This window comes from Python bivittatus, unplaced genomic scaffold, assembly GCF_059951505.1.
Source record: "Python bivittatus isolate LINGU-HERP-01145 unplaced genomic scaffold, Pbiv_v1 ctg000200_np1212, whole genome shotgun sequence".
Classification (NCBI taxonomy): domain Eukaryota; kingdom Metazoa; phylum Chordata; class Lepidosauria; order Squamata; family Pythonidae; genus Python; species Python bivittatus.
The window spans coordinates 1,515,985-1,539,623 of NW_028277040.1; the positions used below are offsets into that span (position 1 = coordinate 1,515,985).

General features: G+C 37.4%; 1 protein-coding gene and 1 long non-coding RNA gene across 5 annotated transcripts in view; one reads left to right on the forward strand and one right to left on the reverse strand.

Annotated features, from left to right (window-relative positions):
* The window catches only part of SPAG16 (sperm associated antigen 16), a 336,494-nt gene that overhangs the window by 134,030 nt on the left and 178,825 nt on the right, over nucleotides 1–23,639 (reverse strand). The gene's annotated exons all lie outside the window — the stretch shown is intronic.
* Nucleotides 11,534–14,276, forward strand: LOC148216523 (uncharacterized). The gene is made up of 3 exons (XR_015795225.1): nucleotides 11,534–11,607; nucleotides 12,773–12,940; nucleotides 13,731–14,276. It is a non-coding gene; the product is annotated as an uncharacterized LOC148216523 (long non-coding RNA).

Genomic DNA, 23,639 nt, shown 5'->3' on the forward strand with positions numbered 1-23,639 from the left:
AAACAGTCTATCTTAATTAAAAGAGGCACTTCAAACTGAGAAACCTAATTCCAGGTTTTTTTTACTTGATGTACTTTTATGTGTAGAAAATGGTAGGAACTTAAAACTCTTTATTGCATCATACCAATTTCTGATTTATCAGTTTTGCATATGTTCAATCAGAATACTGTTCTGATCCAATTTTTTTATTTCACTGTATCTAAATTACGCATATATTTCCCAAATAATCATTTTGTATTTAGTTACCATTAAATACACATTAAGAATTGTACTGTAACATTCAAACAAGCACACAATCCACATTAGCATGGGAGACATGGATCAGAGAGGTTGTCTTTCTTTTTTTAAATAGTTCTTATTAGTCCATTTTCAAACAACCATAAAATAATGTAAAATAAAATAAAAATGAACAATGTACCTTATACAAGTATTCAAGGAAAGAAAAACATTTTACAAAAAATAAAAAGAAACAAATAAAAACTGTGTTTACAACTATATCCTGAGTTCATTTGATCTTGTAAGTCTTAAAAGAAGAAAACTAAGCTTTCAATGCTGACCAAGCCTGCCCAAGATTTTTTTTTTCTAAAGGGAAAGATAATGTGATATTTTCTGATTAACCAAATATATAATTTTCTCAAAAATTGTTAAGTCTGAGATCCCTGAGATCCAATATTGGGAGTTATAGTATTTTTCCACCTCTGAGAAGTATTCTTTTTGCTCTTATTAGAGCACAAAAAAACCCATCATTGTTCTGAACATGTTAAATTCCAAGTAGTCAGCATATAATTCAGTACAATACACATGATTTAAAAACCAGGGTTTTCTCAATAATTTTGTCAATGTATTGTATAACATTACTCCAAAAGGGGTGTAGGGAAGGACATGACTATAGCATATGAGTTAAAGTGCCCTCAAATTTCTTGCAACACCAACATAAATAATCATTAAAATTCTGCTTCTAACAGCATCCAGTCAGAAGTTTCTAGAAGCCTCATAGGTAGAACATGAACTGCATTTCCTGTTTACTTGTTCCCTACCAATTAGTCTTCTGAGATACAATTTGTTCTTTGAGTTATACTTGCCACCAGGATGCAGTTCACACAACCAGTTTCATTCTATTTGGAATCTGTCATACAAGGTATGGGATTCAAACTCCCTACCAGGAATTAAACTTATGGACTCTTGGACTTAGGTGACTATATATAGTACATTAGCTTTAGGATCTATACAAGTCCTGGTTCTCCATCCTACAAGAACAAAGAAGGCAGCCAAGCACATTCTCCAGTGTGATGTCCAGCACCAGCATCTAGGAGAAGCCACAGTGATTTCACATGCCTTTATGTCATTGCACAGATAATGCAAATTATGGAATTTGTGTTACTTGTGTCATGATGCAAATGGCATTATCATTTGTCACTTGCCCACTCTTGCCCCTTCTGAGACCCATCATGTCTGGTCTGGCACCCCAGAAAAAGGGAGAGCTTATTTTTTAAACAGTTTTTAGAGATTTTAATGTTTAAGTTGGTATACCACAGTTTCTGTATTATTCTGTACAACTTTTCTATAGGTTTTTTACTGCCTGTGCTATGCTGTTCTTTCCTCACCCCTGCTATCCCTGCTTTAAAAGAGGTATGGAGGAATATTTTGAAGATAAATTGGAGTAAAACTCTTGCAGGTATTCAACTGAAAATTCTCCATGTTAATGTTCTCTAAAGGGTCTATCATCCTGCTTTTTCCATTCTATTCTGTCAAAAAAAATGAAGCAGCTCCAGGAATTTTGGTGCTTCCCTAAACTATGGATTAATCTTTGATCAAGTCTTAAATCTTAATTCCTGATCCAACTGGTTTGCTGTTGAATCTCAAATTGCAAATTCAAATTAGACTATATCTTTTTAAAATCTCTAAATCAAATTGTATTAGGGCTTATTTATAGAAGCCTACTGCTTATGTTTAACACATTCAGCTATTTAGCTAAATCACAGTGGCAGTGGCCATTTTTGTGAGTTAACAGTCAAGTACATAAGAATTAAATTACTAGGAATCCAATGCAATATTGAAATTCTAGGACATTTTTTAAAAAATGGGTGATAGCTGCAGCCTCACTTGGTACTTTGCCAGTGCTTCACTTTACAAGATTTTTAGAGGGCACTGTTTTGCAATCATTCTAACCTTTCAGTCAGGATGCATTTAAGGGGTGGTGGTTATTTGATACCTAGTCATTGACTTCTAGTGTTCCACAGAGTTCCATCTTGTCTCCTATGCTGTATACATGAAACTGCTGGGAAAGTTCATTCAGAGCTCTGGATGGGATGCTGATGAAACTTTACTGCTCCCTATCATCCAGCTCCAAGGAAGACATCATTCATCACTTTGAATATTGCCTAATTTTGATTATGGGCTGGATGAGGAAACTAAAATTAAATGTAGAAAAAATGCAGATTAAAAAAATATCCCTGGATCCTGGAATTGAGGTGGCATTGGATGAAGTTGCATTCCCTCAGAAAGAGAAAGTTGGCAATTTGAATATGCCCCTTGACCTCTAGTTATCACTGGATTTGCAGGTGGTAGGTATGGCACAATTATAGCTGCAATCCAGCTGCAACCCTTTCTGAGCTTGTTGGATTTAGCAACAATTATCCATACCTTTGTTACAACCCTTCATAATCTCAGTTGCTGATATGAAAAAAGGATCCAGAAATTACAGTTGGTACAAAATGTGACAACCAGGCTGGTGACCAGTGCAAGATGCAGAAATTGTATGATGCCTGTTCTGAGAGTTCTGCATTGGATACCCGTTGCTTACTATGTCTTATTTAAGGTGATGATGTTGAGCTTTGAAGAGTTTTTTTTTTTAATCTGCACTCAATTGTTACCGATTCTGCGGCGACTACTTGGACGAGTCCCTGCAGTTTTCAAGGCAAGGTGTTTCGGAAGTGGTTTGACATTGCCTCCTTCCTAGAGCAGAGCCCAGCTGGTGAGCACAGGAGGCGGGGTTTCCATTGCTTCGCGCCTTTTCCGGGCGTGCGCAGCTTCTGCGTTACCAGCAACTTGGTCCCGTCTCCCATGCAAGCGCCGCTAGCATTTTTCCTCCCACTGGGGTGAAAGTCCCCGTTTATTTACTCACGTAAGTTTTCGAGCTGCTGGGTTGGCTGGAGCTGGGGAGGAAGCAGGAGCTCGCTCTGCTGTGCGGAGCTGGGCTCAAACTGCTGAAGTGTCGACTATTTCTGGCCGGCAACTTTCAACGTCATTAAGCCACTGCGCCACTGCATCCCCCTTTGAAGAGTTTAGGACCTTATTATCTGTAGAACCTGATAATCTGCCTCTCCCACCATGCTTCTGCCCAATTACTCAGACTGGCAGAAGAGGATCTTCTGAAGTAGCCTCTGCTACCAAAAGCATAACCACCAGGTATATAGGAAAGAGCCTTCTCCTATCTGGCTCCCAAGCTATGGTGTATATTTCCTAAGGAGATGTGTTGGGTCCCATTTCCTAGTATTTAGGGATACGGTAAACACACATTTCTTTTGCCAAGCTTTTAATTGTTGATTATTTTAATGACATATTTTAGTTCTGGAATTGATTATATTGATTTTGTCTTGTTCTATACTTTGTACTTTTTATTGTTGTAAGCCATCCTGAAGGTTGAATAAAAATAGAAATTCAGTTAATAAAGTTAATATGCAAAGTTTCTTGAAAGAAAGGAAAAGGTAATGGAACACTCCCTTCCCCCACTATCTGCTGCCTTGTGAGTTACCGAAATGGGGTGGGAAGCTTCTGCAGAATGGCAAAGAGCTGACCCTGAGTATGTTCTTGAACCATTTCTCTATTAAACTTCAAAAGCTAAAGTTAACTAAAACTAGCCTAAGGATATATTCCTGCTGAGCTAGAATGGGGATATATTCCTATGAAGTAGAATGAAAGCATGTTTGCTTATATCAGACAGTTCCCAATAGAGAAATTGGAAAGCTGAAATGACAATCCAAGAAAGAAATGTATATTCTGAGGAACTCAGATACAATAAGGGGAGTTGCAATCAGACAGGCAGCAAAAACAGGTTTCTGACAGTTCAGATAGGTGTGAAAGCAGGGAGACCATTAAGAATCCTTTAATGATGTGAAAATGGATTGAAAGGTGCACCTTAACTCCTTGAGCAAAAAAAAAAAAAAAGTTTTGTAAGTTTCCACCAAGATAAGAAAAACCTGAGCTCATTTTCTTTCTCCTTCTTTGCCTCTTTTATATGCAAATGTAGCTATGAGCAAACTCCCTTCACTTTCTCCAGATTTAATTGTTCATTCTGATAGCTCTAAATGACTGATTCTCTTCTAAAACCCTGACTGCTATAAAACAAACTCATATTCTTCTGAGAAAGGTGGCAGCTTGTTTGGGTTGAAATGATTTTCTAAGAGAAAAATGTAAGACTTCAAGCATCTCTCTTTCCCATTTGCTTTTACATTTCTTCTCTGATCTTCCCCCTTGGGTAAAAAAAGTATACTATGGAGCATGGACAAATTCTGCTCTATGCAGTTAGTGAGTTTGTAAGGAGCTGTCATGTCAGGCTTAACATTTCGGCCTGTTCTCTGAAAGAACTGATAATATTTCTAAAATCATTCTAGCCTTTTTTTTTTTTATCCTATCCATCCATATTATCTGTTTCTATTTACTGATCACCATTTCAAGGGAATAGTCAGTCTTTATTTGGTCAAGATTCACTGGTTTTTCTTGCAGTCCACAGTTCCCTTAGGAATTGTCTCCAAATCCATACTTAAAAGGCATCTATCTTCTTTCTCTCAGTCTTTCTCAGTATCTATCAGACCCCGACTGACGGTTTCAAACTTGGTTAAAGCTTCCCAGAAATTCAACCCAGCATGACTAGTAAAGATGTTTTATTATACACCAGGACTGAAACCATTTCACTTGATTGTTTTCTGGCAATTAATCTACTCTTATACCCTATTGAGTTTACATTCAGCATCTTTTCCTCCTGCCCTTTCTGCATCTTAATGGAATCCCTACTTTACAACTGGCTAAGTGTCAGTTGGTTACAGTATTGACAATTTCAAGAGTACCTGTCCTCAGAAACTCTAGCTCTTTGTAGTGTGCTCACACATTTGTATAATGATTAAAGACACAATATATCCATACATTCTAATTGATATGATGTCACTTATTGGGTTATAGTTAAGCTCATCCTTAACAATATTATTTTTGAATATCATTGCAATGGCATTTCTTCATATGGAAACATGCTGTGAATCTTCAGAATTAAAGTGACAAATTCCAGTTCACCTATTTTAACTTACTTCTGCAATACCCAATTTAGTACATTTAATTTCTGCTTTGACTACTTCAAGATTTTGTTGTTTCATGCTGCTCCCACTCCATGTTCCAACTGTGAGTCCTTGTAAAGCAAGGAACTTCTTTTTCAAACAGTGACCAAACTTTCTTGCAGCTTTAGTTTGATCATAACATCACCTCCAGATCTATTCATGACAGTTCTATGATCTTCCTCATTAACCGAAGAATGTCTTCTGATATCAGGAATTCATCATAGGACACCAAAACCTATCTAAATGTTTCAAGCATTCCCATGCCACTTTTTGGACACCAATGCAGAAAAATGGTTTGCCATTGCCTTCTGGGTTTGATTTTGGAGTTCCTTCTTCCAGATGTGTTTGCTTCCCTCATACCACAGAGATCAAATTGCCTTCCCCCCTGTTGTGGATACTTGCCCTTATCCTTTACTTTCTGACCTTGTCAACAAGGGTGACCCTAATAGGAGCTCCTGCTTCTAGCAGCATTGCCCTCTTTTCACTGCAGACACTATTAGGCAGTGACCCAGAACACATTTGGATCAAAGGTGTCAGACATGAGTACTTTATATCTGACTCTGGGGCATATTGCCACTCCAGCAGTTCATGGAGCAGCACTTCATGGGCATGGAGCAAAGGATAGGCCACATCAAAGCAGCTTGATTTTTCCTATGCTGTAGTCAACTTGAATGGGATATGGTTCAGAATGCCTATCAGAATCTCCCAATTTTCTTTGGTGTACACACATACTAGACCAGCATTAGAATTTGCCTTTTCCTCCTCCTCCTCCTCCTCCTCCTCCTCCTCAAAGCTGCTTCATGAAGTTAGCATAGTTCCCTTACTTATAACAGCAAAATGAAACATCCATTTTGGTTGCTTCAGTCTGCTTTGGAGGTACTCAGCCTTCCCTTGAAGATCTCACTCTACAGAAGATGGCTATGAGATGCCTCTTCAGGGGATGATGCAGGAAAAGGTTGACTCTCTCAGGCTGGAAGACCTTCAACATGGGAATATCCAACCTCTCAGCCTTCTCCCCAAGAGATGGCCAAAGTGCTTTAAGGTTTTAGGAGTATTCACTGAAACTGTCCAGTCTGAAAGACTTTCAGCACATATGCAAAGGTCCCCTTGGCAAGCTAGTATGGATTAGTATTGACACAGAGTCAGATCATATTAGATTTTCCACAGATTTAATAATTAGAAATAGGACATTCAATGTATTTGAAAAATCTCTTTACAGAAAAATACAGTAGAGTATTTACCATAGTATATTCAATATTTTTCCCTCAGCAATTCTAGAAAGTTGGCTTCTCAGCATTTTCCCCTAGAGCTAGCTGTACTGCTTCCAGGCTAGGCTGCTTCAAAAGTATTTACTGACTTAAGCACTGAGGGAGAGGTCTGGGAGGAGCCTTCTCCCCAATTACTAAAATATCCACACTGAAAATCTCCCAGTCTGGATGACTTCAGCAAATGCTCCAGCCTGGAAGCGCTTTATCCAACACTGTGAGAGAAAGCTGAGATCTCCAGTGCTGGCCTAAGCAACTTGAAGACATCTGAGTTCCTTCAGAATCAATCTGGTGGTCTCTTCACTTTGACCTACACAGGTCAGCTCTATAGCTGAAATCTCTTCAGTAAATCTATGTCACTTTGCACAGGCCTAATATTTGATATCCTCAAGTTTAACATGCTAACCAGTGTCTCTTATAGGAAGTGATCTGATCTTCACATAAAACTAAATCAGAGTTTATTGTTAGAAACTCAACCTTTGGATTTGTGTAATTCTGTGTTTTACCCCCCTGTGTTCAGCTCCAATGCTGTTATTAGATACTCAGTGGCCCAGTGAATGCTAGACTGACATGTAATAAGACGTATCTCATCCAAGATTTAATAATGGATGAGAAGGTCAACTTAGATCATTATCATTATCATTAACATTATTAGATTATTATCACTGAGACCTGGTCAGGTGTGGGAGGAGGGGCTCCACTCTCAGAATTGTTTTCAAGGGTGGCACCAGTCATGACCCCAGAGTGGCAGAGTGTCATATGAGAGCCCTGCTGGCTTCCAGAGGTGCTGCCCTGAGGATAACTGGGTGTGAGACTCTGTTGATTAGGTTGGACTCTAGGAATCATCCGGGACTGCTGCTACTGTACCAGTCTCCCTGCTACCTAATTGCTTCCCTGCCTAAGATGCTTGATGCTGTGGTGGTGGAATTCCCCAGACATATGGTGTCTAGAAATGGGGTTGGAGGTGCTTCAGGAATTCATGGCCACCATGGCAGCTATGGGCCTCACCCAGATTATTGAAAACCCAACTCATAGCAGTGGTCACACATTAGTCCTGGGTTTTGTTTTGGGCAATAGTAATATCATCTGGAGTTGGGAGATGTTATTATCAATCCCAAGTTGTTGTCAGATCACACTTGCAGTTCTTTGCAGCCACAAGCAAGAAGGACCTACTTGCATGATGGACTCTGTTGGGTTCCAGAGATAACTTGGAATTATTCCTAAGGCTCTGGTTTGGTTTGACTAAGGCCTTAGTTGCTGTCTGGATGAGGGGATGGCAATAGCCTTGGATCAGATCATTCCTATGCAGACTTTCTCTGCTCCTGGATCTCAGAAAACTCCCTGGTTTTCAGGGGTGTTCCATGAGATGAAGTGACAGAAGACATGCTTAGAGCACTACTGAAAGAAAACAAAGAAAAAATCTGATCAAGCATGAGCAGGAGTTTTTATTAAAGATTACCTCTTGGCAATAAGATCAGCAAAATATGATTATTCTCTGCTTTTCATCATGTCTGCAGATAGCCAGCTAGCAGCCCTGTTCAAGGCATCAGTTCTCTCCTAAGTAGAGATGATCGGGAGAACACTGCAGGGCTGCTTGGATCTCAGCGTTCTGCAGGTGCTGTTGGGGACCATTATGGCATGGTCTAGCATGATTATCTGAGAAAAGTTCTACCCCGAGGAAGTGAACAGGGCCCTCAAGGCTCTAAGTGAGGTCATCTGTGAATTAGATCTTGTCATTCCTGGCTGACAATGTGTGGTTGGACCCAGGCATTGGTGAATATAGCTATGAGACAGGGAGTGGTTCTGCCATCCCTGGAACCAACAGTTCTGGACAATTTGCATCCTATCTCCAAACTTCCCTTTTTAAGGTTGGTTATTGAGAAGGTGATCAGCTTGCATCTCTAGAAAGCCCTGGAGGAAATAGATTAACTGGATCCTTTTCAGTTGGATATCAGATTGGGATATAGCACTGAGATGGCACTGATGTACTTGTAAATGATCTATCGTGGGGCCAATATGGGAATCCATCCATCCTGTCCCTCCTTGATCTCTCAGCAGCTTTCAGTACCATTGTTCATGGTATGCTTCTGGATCAGCTTTGGGGGTTGGAAGTGGGGGGTATGATATTATGGTAGTTCTCCTTCCTTCAAGAGTGGTTCCAGTCAATGTTGGTGAGGGATGAGGTCCAGCACTAGATCTCTGCTTTGCAGGTTCCTCAGGTCTCTTCTTTCTTTCTGCTCCTATTTAACATGTATGTGAAACCACTAGATGAGGTTATCTGTTGGCACAAGTTTAAGTACGTTCATTATGTGTAATGGGCTGTGAGAATAAGGTGGAGGAAGAGGAGGAAGAGCTGCAGCCAAGGCAACAGGCAGATAAGAGAAATCTCAGCCCAAAGCAGGAATGGAATTTGAGACAGTATCACAGACTTGACCTTCCCTAATTCTCTTTAATATAAAGCCAGGGAGGGGAGAGGCACATTCAGAGTTGCAAGATTCTGTAACCCTGTAATAAAAGTAGTTTTAGTATTCATGACTTTGGTGTTCAAGTCTGATCTACCTCGAAAGGCTGACACTATATACATTAATATATACATTTATGTCTCTACCTCTGGCTGACTAAGTGATGCCATCAAGGTTCTTTTCTAGTGTCTCAAAACTGTGTGGTTCTGAAAGGGGAAGAACAGGCTTCAGCTCAATCCAAGACCAAGCAGCTGTTGGTTTAGGGACCTCCAGAGAGAACTGGTATGCAATTTGTGGACAAGTGGCAATCATGGCCAAGAGGGCCTTAGCACAAATCCTTCTTGTGTTCCAATTGCACCTGTTCCTGGATCAGGAGGCCCTGCTTATAATCACTCATGCCTTGATTACTTTCTGCTTAGGCAACTGTAATATGCTCTATATGGGGTTACCCTTGAAGATCATCCAGAAGCTACAATTGGTCCAGAATGCAATGGCTAGGATACTTAGGGGTATACTACAGCATGCCCATGTAACACTACTACTTGCGAGCTACAATGGCTTCCTGTAGTTTTCCAGGTAAAATTCAAGGTGCTGATTATCACCTATAAAGTTCTTCATGGAACAGTTACTGGTTATTGGCAGGACCACCTGTCTCTGGTTATATCTGCCCAACCCACAAGTTCTGGCAGAGCAAGATGCTTCAAAACACTGCCATCAAATGGGATGCAGGAGGCACGTCTTCTTTGTCATGGCACCTGCTCTTTGCAGTGGCAAATCCCTGAGATTCGGATGGCCCTGATCACACTGGCTTTCTATAAAGCTTAAAAACTTGTTTCTTTTTTTCCCTAGAGCACTGGGTACATGGGACATTGGGTGAGCCCATGTAGAAAACTGGTTTAGGACTTTGAATATGTTGTATTTCCAGCCTTTGTACTATTTTATATTGCATTATTGTGGTTCTTTTATGTTTATTATTTACCTTGTTTTTAATCCTATGTTAGCTGCCTAGAGTTACATTTTGCAAATTGGACAGCCATACAGATTGTTTAAATAAACAAACAGCTGGTATTACAACTATAAACAAATAAATGCACTGAAAAAGAGGAAAGCCATAATGGGTTAGTAGAATCAACCATTACTAGCAGCTAAATAAAATGATATCAGTGTCTTTTGGAGATTGACATCTGGTCTTTTGTATATAGAGCCCTCACATATGGAATGCCATATTTCAGTAATAAGCTGAGAAGAAGTTTTCCGTGAGCTATATGAAGAGGAGGCTGATCCAAAAACCTGTAAGAAGTTCGATCTCTCCCACACTGGCCATGTGTCTCCAAACTGGTATGACAGTTGAAACATGGAAAGGCACCAGATTAGATTTCACCCCTCCAGAATTAATAAAAAACAAGATGGGACAAACATATGTATGTATGTATGTATGTATGTATGTATGAATTATGTTTGGAAATAATTGTACCAAACTTTAAGAAGGACCTTTCTGATGATTATCAGCCAATTACTAAGTAGTGTAAGCAAGATCTATGTAAGACTCTTAGGAAACTATTTGGCTGAATGGAGTTTTAAAAATTCTTGCAGATGAACAGGCAGCTTTTAGAGATGGTAGAAGCCAGTAAGGTACTGGACTAAGAGCAGAGAAACCCACGTTTTGGTCATGCATTAGGCACAGTAGCCAGATGGGTGATCTTTGACTGGTCACCCTCCCTCAGCCATAGGAAGAAGGCAATGGCAAACTATTTCTGAAAATCTTGCCAAGAAAACTGTATAGACTTGTCCATGTAGTTGCCAGGAATCAAGGTGGATTCAAGGCACACACATAACGTACACAGCATGTATACTAGAGTAAGGATTTCCGCTGAGCTATTTTGTTGGGAAATATTTAACAAAACCCAGGTCTGTCTTGTATGCTATATGTATTGATTTTAAGTAGGCCTTTCATCATATCTGTAGAAAAAATATATAGAAAAAAACTTAGAGGTACAAGAATTGATCATTGTCTGTTCACTCTTAACTGTAAGAGTACATGAGAATGCTAATTTTAAAATAAAATGTAATGTTGGCAAGTCAGCTTTCTTACTTGTTCCATATTAAAAGACAGGTTAAACAAGTGTGTATTATTGCCTCCCATTATTTAATTTTTATATTTATTACATGGTTAATTATTTAAAAAAAAAACAGAATTTCACCCACCAAATTAGGCAGTATTGCAAGTAGACACATAAAAGTGGAATTATATGCATACGATGCAGTGACCCTGTCACTAACACTGGTAAGACTAAAGATGGTTTTCCCTCTCTCTCTCTCTCTCTCTCTCTGCAGGGAATAAGAACTACAGTTAAATAGAATTAAGATCATGATATTTTCAGAAAGACACAGAAGCGTGACCTAAATCATTAATGGGCAGAAGTTCAAGCAGGTTTTTTTTTTAACTACCTAGGGATGATTTTCCATTCAACTTAAAATTGAAAAGCTCACTTTTTACATGCAGCCCAGAAAGTTCAAAGAAGCACTGCAGCTATTTTCTTTCTTCTACACAAAGTAAGAAATATATTTCAGTCGCTATTAAGTGATTTGTGGCTAATCCATAGCACAATTCCTCTATGGAGTGGAATTAGGTTTTTAAAGTAAGACACTTCTGTTTATATAAGCAAAGGAAAGTATTCTAAGTGATGTCTTACATTCCAAGTGTAGAATTCTGCTCAGGGACTAGATAAGGGCATTTGATTTTTGATTAAAACTAAATTACTCAACACAAGGCTTAGTCACCTAACTCTGGTAAATGCATCCTGGAAACTGAAGGTAGTGCAGAAAACACTGCAGAATGGGCTTTGTTCTCAAATGTTAGTGGGAACAGGCTATGTCTGAGTTAGCTAATAAAGCAGAGGGGTACAGATATGGACATGTAAGAAGATCAAGGTAGAATTTTGGCAAGAGAATTAGCTAGTACAGGCAGTCCTCGCTTAATGACCACAATAGGGGCCAGGAAAATTGGTCATTGAGTGGGGTGGTCATTAAGTGAGTCACTATGTGACCAGACCCAATTTTATGGCCATTTTATGAAGGTCATAAAGTGAATCGCCACTATCGTTAAGCAAATCATGTGGTCGTTAAGCGAATCCAGCTGCCCCAATGCACATTTTTGCCAGAATTCGCTTAACAACCATATGATTTGCTTAACGACTACATGATTCACTTAATGACCACAGTGATTCCTTTTACGACCATCGTAAAAAAGGTTGCAAATCGTGATCACGTGATCACGGGGGGATGGTTTGTGATGGTCATAAGTGCAAGTACAGGTTGTAAAGACCCTTTTCTGAGGCTGTTGTAACTTTGAACCATTGTTAAATGAATGGTCGTTAAGCGAGGACTACCTGTATATGTTTATATAATCCTCAAGTAGCATCATATCAAGCAACTTACTCTTCTGAAATGTTGCAGAATGAACATATTTCCACATGCTAACATCTTTTCTTCAGCAATATTTGATGGTAAATATGAGAATATAGGTAAGTCTTCACTTAATGACGCTAACTGGTACCAGAAACTCTGTTGTTAAGTGGCATGGTAGTAAGTCAAAAAAACCACCTGACCACGTCACTTAGTGACAGCAGTTCTGGCTGTCCTTGTTGCTGTTCTTAAGCAAGGACCACATGGGTTATTAAGTGAGGACCTCACATGACCGCAACTTCCTTCCTGCCAGCTTCCCTACTGATGTTGCTTGTGGGAAGCGAGCAGGAAAGGTTGTAAATTGTGTTCACATGACTGCGGGATGCTGCGATGATCGGAAATATGGCCAGTTGCCAAGTGCCTGGATAGCGATCACGTGACCGTGGGGGTGCTGCAACAGCTGTAACTTCAAGGACTGGTTGTAAGTATCATTCACAAGTTCGAACAGTTACTGAATGAGTGGTCATTAACTGTGGACTACCTGGAATCTGCTCAGTGACTCTCCCCATGTGAGGAATGTGTGACAGAAACACTGACTCACCTTTTTCTGTATTGCCTCTTCTATAAGGACATCCACAGAAACATGATAACTCCTCTGACAAAAAATTCCAGGTGCTGCAAGTGATTTTTATATAAATTATGTACTTGAAGATAAAACTCCAAAATCTTGTGGGATGTAACAAAATTCTGCTTGGTAGTTTGCCAAGTAGAACTCTATTACAAGGAGGAACAGAAAGCACAGGAAGACAAAAATCAATAGTCTTCTCTTTTATTATCATATATTAATGGCTTTTATATTCATTTTACAAAATTTTATGCAGCGGGTTTTTTTACATCTGAAGCAATGTAATGAATCTTTGATATTGAATTGTGACCACAATACAGTTGATTGATTAGGATAATGTATTTAGCAAGTGAAGGGACAGCAAAAAGATTTCTCTTCACAGTTGGAAAGATAGTGTGATCCAGATTTACAATCTTGGATTGCCAGTGTGCATTCACTTTTTTTTTTTATGAACTGGCACTCTGTCACTGTAATGGAAAGACTTATCAATATTATTGTTTATGGTCAAAGTTTAATAATGTGTTCAAAAATTAGGCTGACTTATTTCTAAAATGGAACATAACTTTTAAAAATCATTTCATTTTTTTCCTTTCTCTTTACCTTTCCCCCCTTTTTTGTATATTTAATCAATATGCAAGGAACACAGGGAACACATGCCAAGAGTATACTTACTCAGAGCAATGTTGCCCAAGATGTGAAGGTTATCCCAGCTGCCCAGCTAAATCAAGCAGGCACCTATATGAGGCAGCAGTGATAAAGGAAGATGCTAAAGGCAAATGGTCACTTTAGTGAGAATGGCAAAGTCATCATTTCACACTGTGTGGGAGAAACCAATGGTAAATCACTCCTATATTTTACCAAGAAAACTAGATGAATAGACATGCTAAAGCAACTGACAATATAGTGCTGGATGATGGGCTCCTCAGGTCTAATAGCACTCAACATGCTACTGAGGAACAGCTGAGGATCTTTCAGAGTACTAATGGCATTTATGACATAGCTAGATTAGAGCCTTCAGGATACCTAGTTGCTGATGTTATCATGCAGAAAAAGAAAATCCAAAACTGCAAAGACAGAATTACTATCAACCCTTTGAGGTAGAATAGGTCAGGTGTAGAGAATAAGGAAAGTACCCATGACAGAGATATGCAACAAAAAGATTATATTCAGAAGTGGCTCAGACAGACACCTCCCTAATTCACTGAACTATAAGGCGGAGGAGGAAGTATAGCACAATCAGACTTGCAAGATTGTTATTATAGCCAATCTCAATAAAATTAATTTTAGCCTTCCTGTGGAGTTGATTTCTTGGTTTGGTCTACCTAGTAGTGAGGTTGACATCAGGAAACAGACATCATATAAACCACTGGAAGTCTACTTTATTGTTATAGGATATGATAACCGAATCTTGAAAGCCTGTCTATCCCCTCTTATCCTAAAGAGGATCAAGGCAGGCCAATACTGAGTTTTTCCCTCACATTCTCTGGCCTCCCCAAGACTTAATAGATTGTGCAAATTATCCTATGATATTCTTAATTTCACCTGCTAGCAAAATAATGCTTAGAATCATCCAATGCAGATTAGATTAGACCTGGAAAGGGAGATACCAGATATTCAAGTTGGTTTTAGAAAAGATCAAGGGACAAAAACATTACTGCTGATACATGACAAATAATTAAGAAAGCCAAAGAATATAAAAAAGAAGGCAATTAAGTTTTTTATTGATTACAGAAGGGCCTCTGAGCTTGTGGACCATGTCAAGCTATAAAATGACCTATATACAAGACAGAAAGCCATAGTCCAGATGAAACATGGTGAAACAGACCAGTTCCAGTTTGACAAAGGAGTTAGACAAGACTATATATTCTCTCCTTATTTATTCAACCTATATGCTGAATACATATTGAAGGAGACTGGATTGGAAGAAGAAAAGTGGGGTTTAAAATTGAAGAAAAAAACATCAATAACCTGTTCTATGCAGATGGAATTACTCTAGAATTACCAAATGATTTTCAAGGAGCACAAAGGAAAAAAACAAGACTATGATCAAATATAAAGAAGACCAAACTTATAACCACAGATACAGCAACCAGCCTTAGAAATGACAATGAATGTACAGCATGTGGTATATAGCTTCTCCTTATTAGGATTGCCTATCAACTGAAAAGGAACCAGAAGTCAAGAAATACGACATAAATAGCACTTGGTAGAATAGCAATGAAAATTTTGGAAAAGATATTCTGATGCTGTGATGTGTCTATACCTAAGAATATCAGAATCATGCAATAACTGATGATTATCAGACAATATTTTTCCTGCGGCATGCTATGGAAGTGAAAGTTGGACTCTGAAGAAGCAGGATAGAAAAAGTATTGACACGTCTGAATGTTGGTGTTGGAGAAGACTCCTGAGAATACCATGGACAGCCAAGAAAACAAGCACATGAATCATCAAACAAATCAATGCAGAGTTCTCACTTGAGGGACAAGTGACCAGTCTCAAATTATCATATTATACAGCATCTGCCATTGTGCTTCTCTCTCTTTCCTTCAGTCTCCTCAAGCCAAACTGATTTTTTGTCTGAGTGCAGGAGGGAAGGTGACGTGATAGGGATGCAGGCCCCAGAGGAAGGAGAGTATGATGCAGGAGCGGGGGAGGCAGCGAGATACCTTGCAGAGAGCTAGTCATTCTTCACTGGGCTTGTGCCTTCCCATTAGTGCTTTCCTTTCATTATGCCTATTATTAGTGCTGTTCAGAAAAATTCTCATGAAGTTTTTTTTTTCTATTACCTGTAATTCAGTTTGATGAAAGAGAATTTACTTTCAAAGTTTCTTTCAAAGGAGTGGAAGTATACTCAAAATTGCTACTCTGCATGCTTATTCATGAATCATTTGCATTGAACTAAAGCTCTCTGGCAGCAAGGAAGGTGGAAGACTATCCCTCAGCCAATACTCCCCCTGTTCTCCTATTTGCTGCCACCCTTTGTTGGCTGCCAGAGTAGAAAGGTAACATAAAATCAAATAAAAAATAATAATAATGGCAGAATCATTTTGTTGCCTTTAATATTAAATATGCACACATTAAATATTAAATGTAAAATAGTTCAAATGTTTCAAATATATGTATGAGACTAAATGCCTGTTTGCAGTTTGAAAAAGATCCTTTGATCTTTGAAATTATTTTGAAGAAAACAGCTACTGTTATCTTTTGCATACAGAGGGTTCCAGAAGGGGAAGGTGACACAGAGAGAATAATTTTTACATTGCTATCTACTAAATGAATGTTGCTACCATGTTTTGTTGTTGTACACTTAATTTTTTCAGTCCAACAAGATTGGATTCCTATTGTTTTCAGTCTAGAAACTAGATGGCATAAGCACTTTTTGTTGGAAAGGATGCCATTTGCTTAGGTTTTAAGAAAGCACACCTTTTTTATTCCACTCTCTTAGGTTGAAAGTGTGGGCTTATTTAACAATAAACAGAGGCTTATGGAATTGACAGCTTCTACTAACATAATAGGAAAAGGCTTTTGGGAAACAATGGGCAGAAACATGTTTTTATTCATAGCTCTGCAAACAACTGGAAGATTGGTCTCCTTTACCATAAAGCATGGGTTGTCAGTCATTATAACAAGATTAATTGCAATTGTAAATCTCTTCAGAGATGGAGAGTTTTATCTATGAAATGCAAATCAATCCACCATTATACAGAAAAAGGTTGCCATTCGTTTATTTCCAAGTGCAGACAGTATATAATGCAGATAAACCAAAATGACATTTTAATACTTTCAGTCTAAAATTGTTTTGTATCTAAGTTATATCATTTAGAGTTTCTGAATCAACAGATTATTCTATTTTCAGTGAATCTAAGATAACACTGCTATATGAAATGTAAATTATCGGGAGGTGGGGAGGAGAATAACACCCTAATCCTTCCTCATAGGTAAATACCATAACTGGAAAGAAAATTTAGCAGATCCGACTTTACTTTGGACATTGATGTTATTTCAACTGAAAACGATAAAACAATAAAATCATACCACTATTTATATCTATAGATTTTAGATTACAACATGTTTTATTTTTATTTTTTTTCTCTACTGTGTTTAATAAACACAGTTTTCTGTGACTGGTGTACAGAATTAAAATAGTTACTTTCCTTGTGCACTGTGTTAGAGTGAATGCTTTTTTGACTTGAAAGTAATAAAAAGGAAAGGCAGTAGAAGAAGTGGAAGTAGGAAGAACACTGGAGGAAAGTGATCAAGAACTGGAGTTCTTGATTTTAAGTGAGTGGAGGAGCAACATGGTGACAGGTGCCTTGCTCTCCCTGAATGCTTTTGGTTTTAAAGGAAACTAAAACAGGGCATAGTCAAACATGTATCTTGTTCATGGCATAAATGCTATTGAAAAAGGAGCTCAAGACAGAAGCAAATTCCTAAAGAAGAAAATATTAAAAGCATAATTGCAAATAATTTCGATCAAGAGAAAAAAATGGGGGATATCAGAAGCCAATATCAGAAAACAAAACAAACAAAAACAATATTGGAAAACAAAAAATGAAACATACATACCTAGAACTGCCTTTCTATAACTTAAATGCATTATCATGTGTGCTACCTTCTGGAATGATAGAGAAATAAAGAACTATTGTGGTCATTGGTAATCAGTTGTTTTCACCAAACAACTTCTTTTCTTTTCTTTTTTTAAAGAAAGCCAAAAATAATTAACATTCATTAGACCCTAATGGTTTGAATTCATAGTTTCTACATTATTGGGAAGTGGGGGAAGGAGTCAGATGGATTTAGAAAATATTCATACTATACTGAAAAAAAAACTTTTGGGGTGAAATTGAAAAGATGCAGACACTATAAAGGATAAGTGGGGAAAATCAAGTGAATTTTTTAAGAATTTCACTTGAACACAATTCTAGGCTGCACCAACAGAAGTGTAGTGTTACAAAGAAGAGAAGCCATCTTACCTCTTTATTCTGCACTGGTCAAATCAAACCTAGAGTATTGCATCCAGTTCTGGGCATAACATTTTAGGAAGATCATTGACCAACTGGAGCATATCCAGAGAAGAACAACCAAGATGATGAGAGGCCAGAGAGGAAAAAGTTATGAAGAACAATTGGAGGCACTGATTATGTTTAGCTTGGAGATGAAAAGACTGCAGAGAGACCTGATGGCTGTCTTCCAATATCTGAATGGCTGTCATGTATAACAGCAGGCAAAATACCTTGGAGTTGTTCCAGAAGTCAGGACAAGAAAAAATGGGTTTAATCCACAAGGAAGGAGGTTTTGAGTGGCTATCAGGAGAGCTGTTTAACAATGCCTTGGGAAGTGAGAAGCTCTCCTTCACTGGAGATATATAAGCAGAGGCAGGATGACTGTTTAATGGGAAGGTGGTAGAAGAGGATTCCAGCACTGGGAAGGAGCTTTAGACTAGATGAGACAACGAGGCTGTGTGGATTGGCTCCAAGTTACAGTTTACCTCCCTAAAATCCCTCCTCAGGACTCACTTATAAGGGGTGCAAATATAGATACAAATGGAACTTTCTGGTCATCAGATTTAAACAGTTGCAGAAGTAAAACATAACTTTTAAATCAGCCTTCTGCTGATAAGCAACTGAAAAATGAACCTGACAGCTCAGGTTCAAAGAAAAGCATTTCCTCTCTTGCTGCAATCTAACATGCCTTCCTCCTTTGGAAAGTTGAATTAGGAATACCATGTGATTTTATTACAAAAGAGAAATTAGTAGGGCATACACTATCAGGTTACAACTGCCAAAATTAATAGTGAAGATATTGCAGAAATTAGAAAACATTCTCTGTTGCTCAGCTCAGTAATCTAAGTTGTATATTTCATGTATGTTTAATATATGTTCTATGTATAGATAAAGATATTCTTTCTCTCTTTATATATTAAATGCATGTTCAATATCTAAAAACTTTCTTCATGAATTTTGTGTATATCCCTTATAGTTGTATTTTTAACCATCTGGGCTTCTAATTGAAATTTCCAAACAATTTTATTGCCTGTCTTACAATGACAAGCTATTATAAAAATAAGCATAATCAAACATTTCACCATAGTGAATTATTCAAACAATTACAAACATTATTTTAGTTTAAAATCCTGCTTAAACTAATTTTATGTTTCCATGTCACAGACTGTCAGTGGTTGTATTCAAAATCTTAATTGCCGTAACCTCTGTTGGGAGACAAACTCTGCCAAACATGGTCCTTCCAGGAAATTCCTGATTGCTCTTGCTGACAACTATTTATTTAGAGAGTGCAGCAAAGCACAGGAGTATGCGCAATCTTTGAACTGATACTAACCAATGGAAATTGGAAGTAGCAGGAACAATGAGGGGAAAGTGGGCATATAATGCTAGAGTTCTTGATTTTATGGGAAACTAAAATTCAATATAATTAAATATGTATCTTGGACTTCAAAAAAAGTGAACTTCAAATAAACTGAGCAATGATAGGTAGAAGATATTAATGGGAAAATAAGCTCACAGTAAGGGGGAAAAGAGGATAGAAATAAAGATAATGGCTACCAGAAAGTTAACAAGATGTGGCTCTGGTGATGTTGACTGGATAAAAGGTATGTTTGAAGAATATACTTTAAAAACAACACAAATGATCACCCAAAGTGTCACTCAAGCACTAGATGTAAAGTTTCTTGAACTTGAAAAAAGGTTAGATCAAAAAATTGATCAGAAAATTGAAATAATGGAGAAGAAACTAGAAGGAGGGATTAAAAATCTTAATGATAGAGTTGACCTGCTGGAAAATGAAAGGGAAAAAGACCTGGACAAAATTGCATTATTGGAGTTGAGAGACAAAGAGTTCTGTTTGAGGCTTAGGGGAATCCCTGAAGTTAAAGAAGAAAACTTAACAAATATGATTACATGTGCCATGGTGGAACTAACTGATTGGGAGGAAGATAAAATGTCAGATGAGATAGAAAAAGTTTTTTGTATAAACTCCAGATATGCAATTATACATGGTAAGCCAAGAGATGTGCTGGTACAGTTTTCTAGGAGAAAAACAAGGGATTTGATTTTGCAAGCGCATTTTGACTCTAAACTTAACATTGAAGGTGTGGATATAACGGTCCTTAAAGAAATACCAGTAAGGATTTTAAGCAAGAGAAAAGAATATGCTTTTCTGACAAATGTCTTGAAAAAAAATAAAATTCCCTTTTGTTGGGAAAAACTGGAAGGGATAAGTTTTTCCTATCACCAACAAAGTTTCAAGTTAACTTCGATCTCTAAGGCTAAGGATTTCTTAGCTAGATTTGGAACCAACTTGGAACAGGATACATTTGGAATTAAGCAAATGGATGTGGTTACATATGGGGAAGAGACACCTGTCATTTCTAAAGACTGTGGTGAATCATCTGCATAAAGATGGCTTTGAAATGTCTTACATGGGATATAAATGGGGCAAATGCTCCACAGAAAAGAAAAAAGGTTTTTCATTATTTGAATAAATTGAAATATGATGTAATTTGTTTGCAAGAAACACATCTAAAGAAGAAAGATACAAAATATTTGATGAATAAGAATTTGGGACAGGAATTTGTTTCAGCTAATTCAAAGAAAATAAATGGAATTGTATTATATGTTAAAAACCATTTGAAACCACATTTATTGTTAACAGATGATTATGGTAGATAGGTAGTTGTTGAAGTGGAGATTCATGGACTTAAAATGATTGTTGTGGGAGTATATGCCCCAAATGATGACGAGTAATTTTTTAATGCAACTTTTGAATGAATTGTCAGCTTTTTCATACCAAAGCTGGTGTTTGATGGGAGATTGGAATGGAGTTGCTTTACCATTAATTGATAGAACATCTGAAAAGCAAATTAAAATCAAGCAAGGAAAATTACCAAAGTCCTTTTTTTATTTAATGGATAATCTGGTGCTTATGGATTCATGGAGATATAAAAATGGACTGGCAAAAGATTTTACTTTTTATTCAGAGAGACATAAATCTTTTTCAAGAATTGATATGATATGGGTTTCAATGGACTTAGCAAATAAAATTTCTACAGTGGATATTTTACCAGAGACTTTTTCAGACCATAATCCTGTAAGCATGATAATTAAAAAATGTACTAAGTCCTTTAGGTGGAGACTGAATGAATCTATTTTGCAGAAAGAAAGTGTTGTGGAAGACTGTAAGAAGAAATTAAAGGACTTTTTTGAGATTAATCTAAATAAAGGTGTAGTTTTAAAAACAGTTATGAGGGGAAATTTTATCTATCACAATTGTATTCTTAAGAAAAAGTCTCAACAAAAATTACAAATGATTTTAGATCAGATTAAGTTGAAGGAAAAGGAACTCCAGAAAAAACCATCTCATAATAATATTGTTTATCAACTCAAGTTACTACATCAACAAATTTCAATGTTGACTGTGAAAGAAATTGAAATGAAATTAAGATATACTAAACAGAGACACCTTGAGTTTGCAAATAAACCAGGAAGATGGTTAACATATAAATTAAGGAAAGAGAGAGACAAGAAAATGATTTCTAAAATTCAAGAAGGAAATGTAGAGCTATTGGACAATGAAAATATTAAAAAAGCATTTCATAATTTTTTTTCTAATTTATATAAAAAACAAGAAATTTCTTTAGAAAAGGTTGATGAATATTTGAACAAGCAAAAATTACCAAAACTTTCACAGCCATAGAAATTAATATTGAATAGTCCTATAACTACTTTTGAAATAGATGAAGCTATGAAGAGAACCAAACTGGCAAAAGCACCAGGACCTGATGGATTACCTGCAATATATTATAAATGTTTTGAAGATGAGATTCTTCTACCTTTTAAAAGATTGATGAATTCCATATTGCTGGGTGCGGCAATGCCTGACTCATGGAAGGAAGCTAACATTGTGCTTCTACCTAAAGAAGGACAGGATCCTTTTTAAATTAAGAACTATAGACCAATCTCACTGTTGAATAACGATTACAAAATATTGGCTTCAGTGTTGGCAGAAAGGTTAAAAAAATTCTGCAGGAATTTATTCATCATGATCAATGTGGATTTCTGCCTAAAAGACAATTAAGAGACAATTAACAATGTTAGAGTCACACTGGATATTATAGAATATTTACAATATCATAATGAATGTCAAACGGCTCTTATTTTTTTGGATGCAAGAAAGCTTTTGATAATTTGAATTGAAAGTTTATGTTTAAATTTTTGGAAAGTATGGACTTCGGAGAACATTTTATACAGGGAATAAAGTCAATATATACGCCTCAGAAGGCTAGTATTATTGTGAATGAAGAATTAACTGAATCATGTCATATACAAAAAGGAACAAGACAAGGTTGCCCGTTGTTGCCTTTGCTCTTTATTTTGGTTCTCGAAGTTCTTAATAGAGAAATTAGAAGGGATGAACAAATAAAGGGCTTAAAGATTAAACAAAAGGTTTTTAAACGGAGGGCTTTTGCCGACGATTTAGTTTTGATACTACAAGTCCCTCTGGTATCTGCCGAGTACTTGATGAAGAAACTGAAGGAATTTGGCTCATTTACTATTTTAAAGTAAATAAACAAAAAACAAAAATGTTAATTAAAAACATGACCCTACCTGATCAAGATTTACTGATGAGCAAGACGGGTTTCAAGACTGAAAAAAAGGTGAGATATTTGGGGGTGATTTCATCTACTAAGAATAGTGTGTTGCTTCAGAATAACTATGGCAAAATTTGGAATGAAGTGAAAAAAGATTTGGTAAGATGGGAAAAATTACAATTGTCTCTCATGGGGAGAATTTCAGTGATTAAAATGAATGTTTTGCCTAGGATGTTGTTTCTTTTTCAGACTATATCGATTCTGACTACAGATTTACTGTTTAAACAGTGGCAGAGAGATACAGTGGTACCTCTAGTTACGAACTTAATCCGTTCCATGACTCTGGTTGCAACTCGAGTTGGTCTCAAGTCGAGGTAAAGTTTCCCATAAGGTTCAATGTAAATCCGGTTAATCCGTTCCGCCCTCCGAATTTGGTCGCTCCCCGAGGTAAATTTCCCCCATAAGGTTCAATGTAAATATGGCTAAACAGTTCTGAAACATATGCATTTTATTTTTAAATCTCAAAAACCTTCCAAACGCCACAAAAACCTTCCAAACGCCACAAAACACACCACAAGCCTCACCGAACGTCTCCTTGCTACCACGATCTCGCCCACAGGAAGCCGCGACCGCATGGCAGCAGGGAAAATGGCCGCAGATCCGGTTCATAAGTAGAGGCAAGTTCGTAAGTAGAGGTAAATTTTTGGGGCCGGAGCTGGTCGTATCTCGAAAAATTCGTAAGTAGGGGCGTTCGTAAGTAGAGGTACCACTGTATATCTAAATTCAGTTGGCAAGGCAAAAAACCGAGAATTAAATATAAATTGTTACAAGATGCCAAGGAATGAGGAGGTTTGGGTTTGCCTAATTTAAAATGTTATTTTGATGCCTGTTGTTTGCTTTGGATGAAGGAGTGGATAACCTTGGAGAATAAAGAATTATTACTACTTG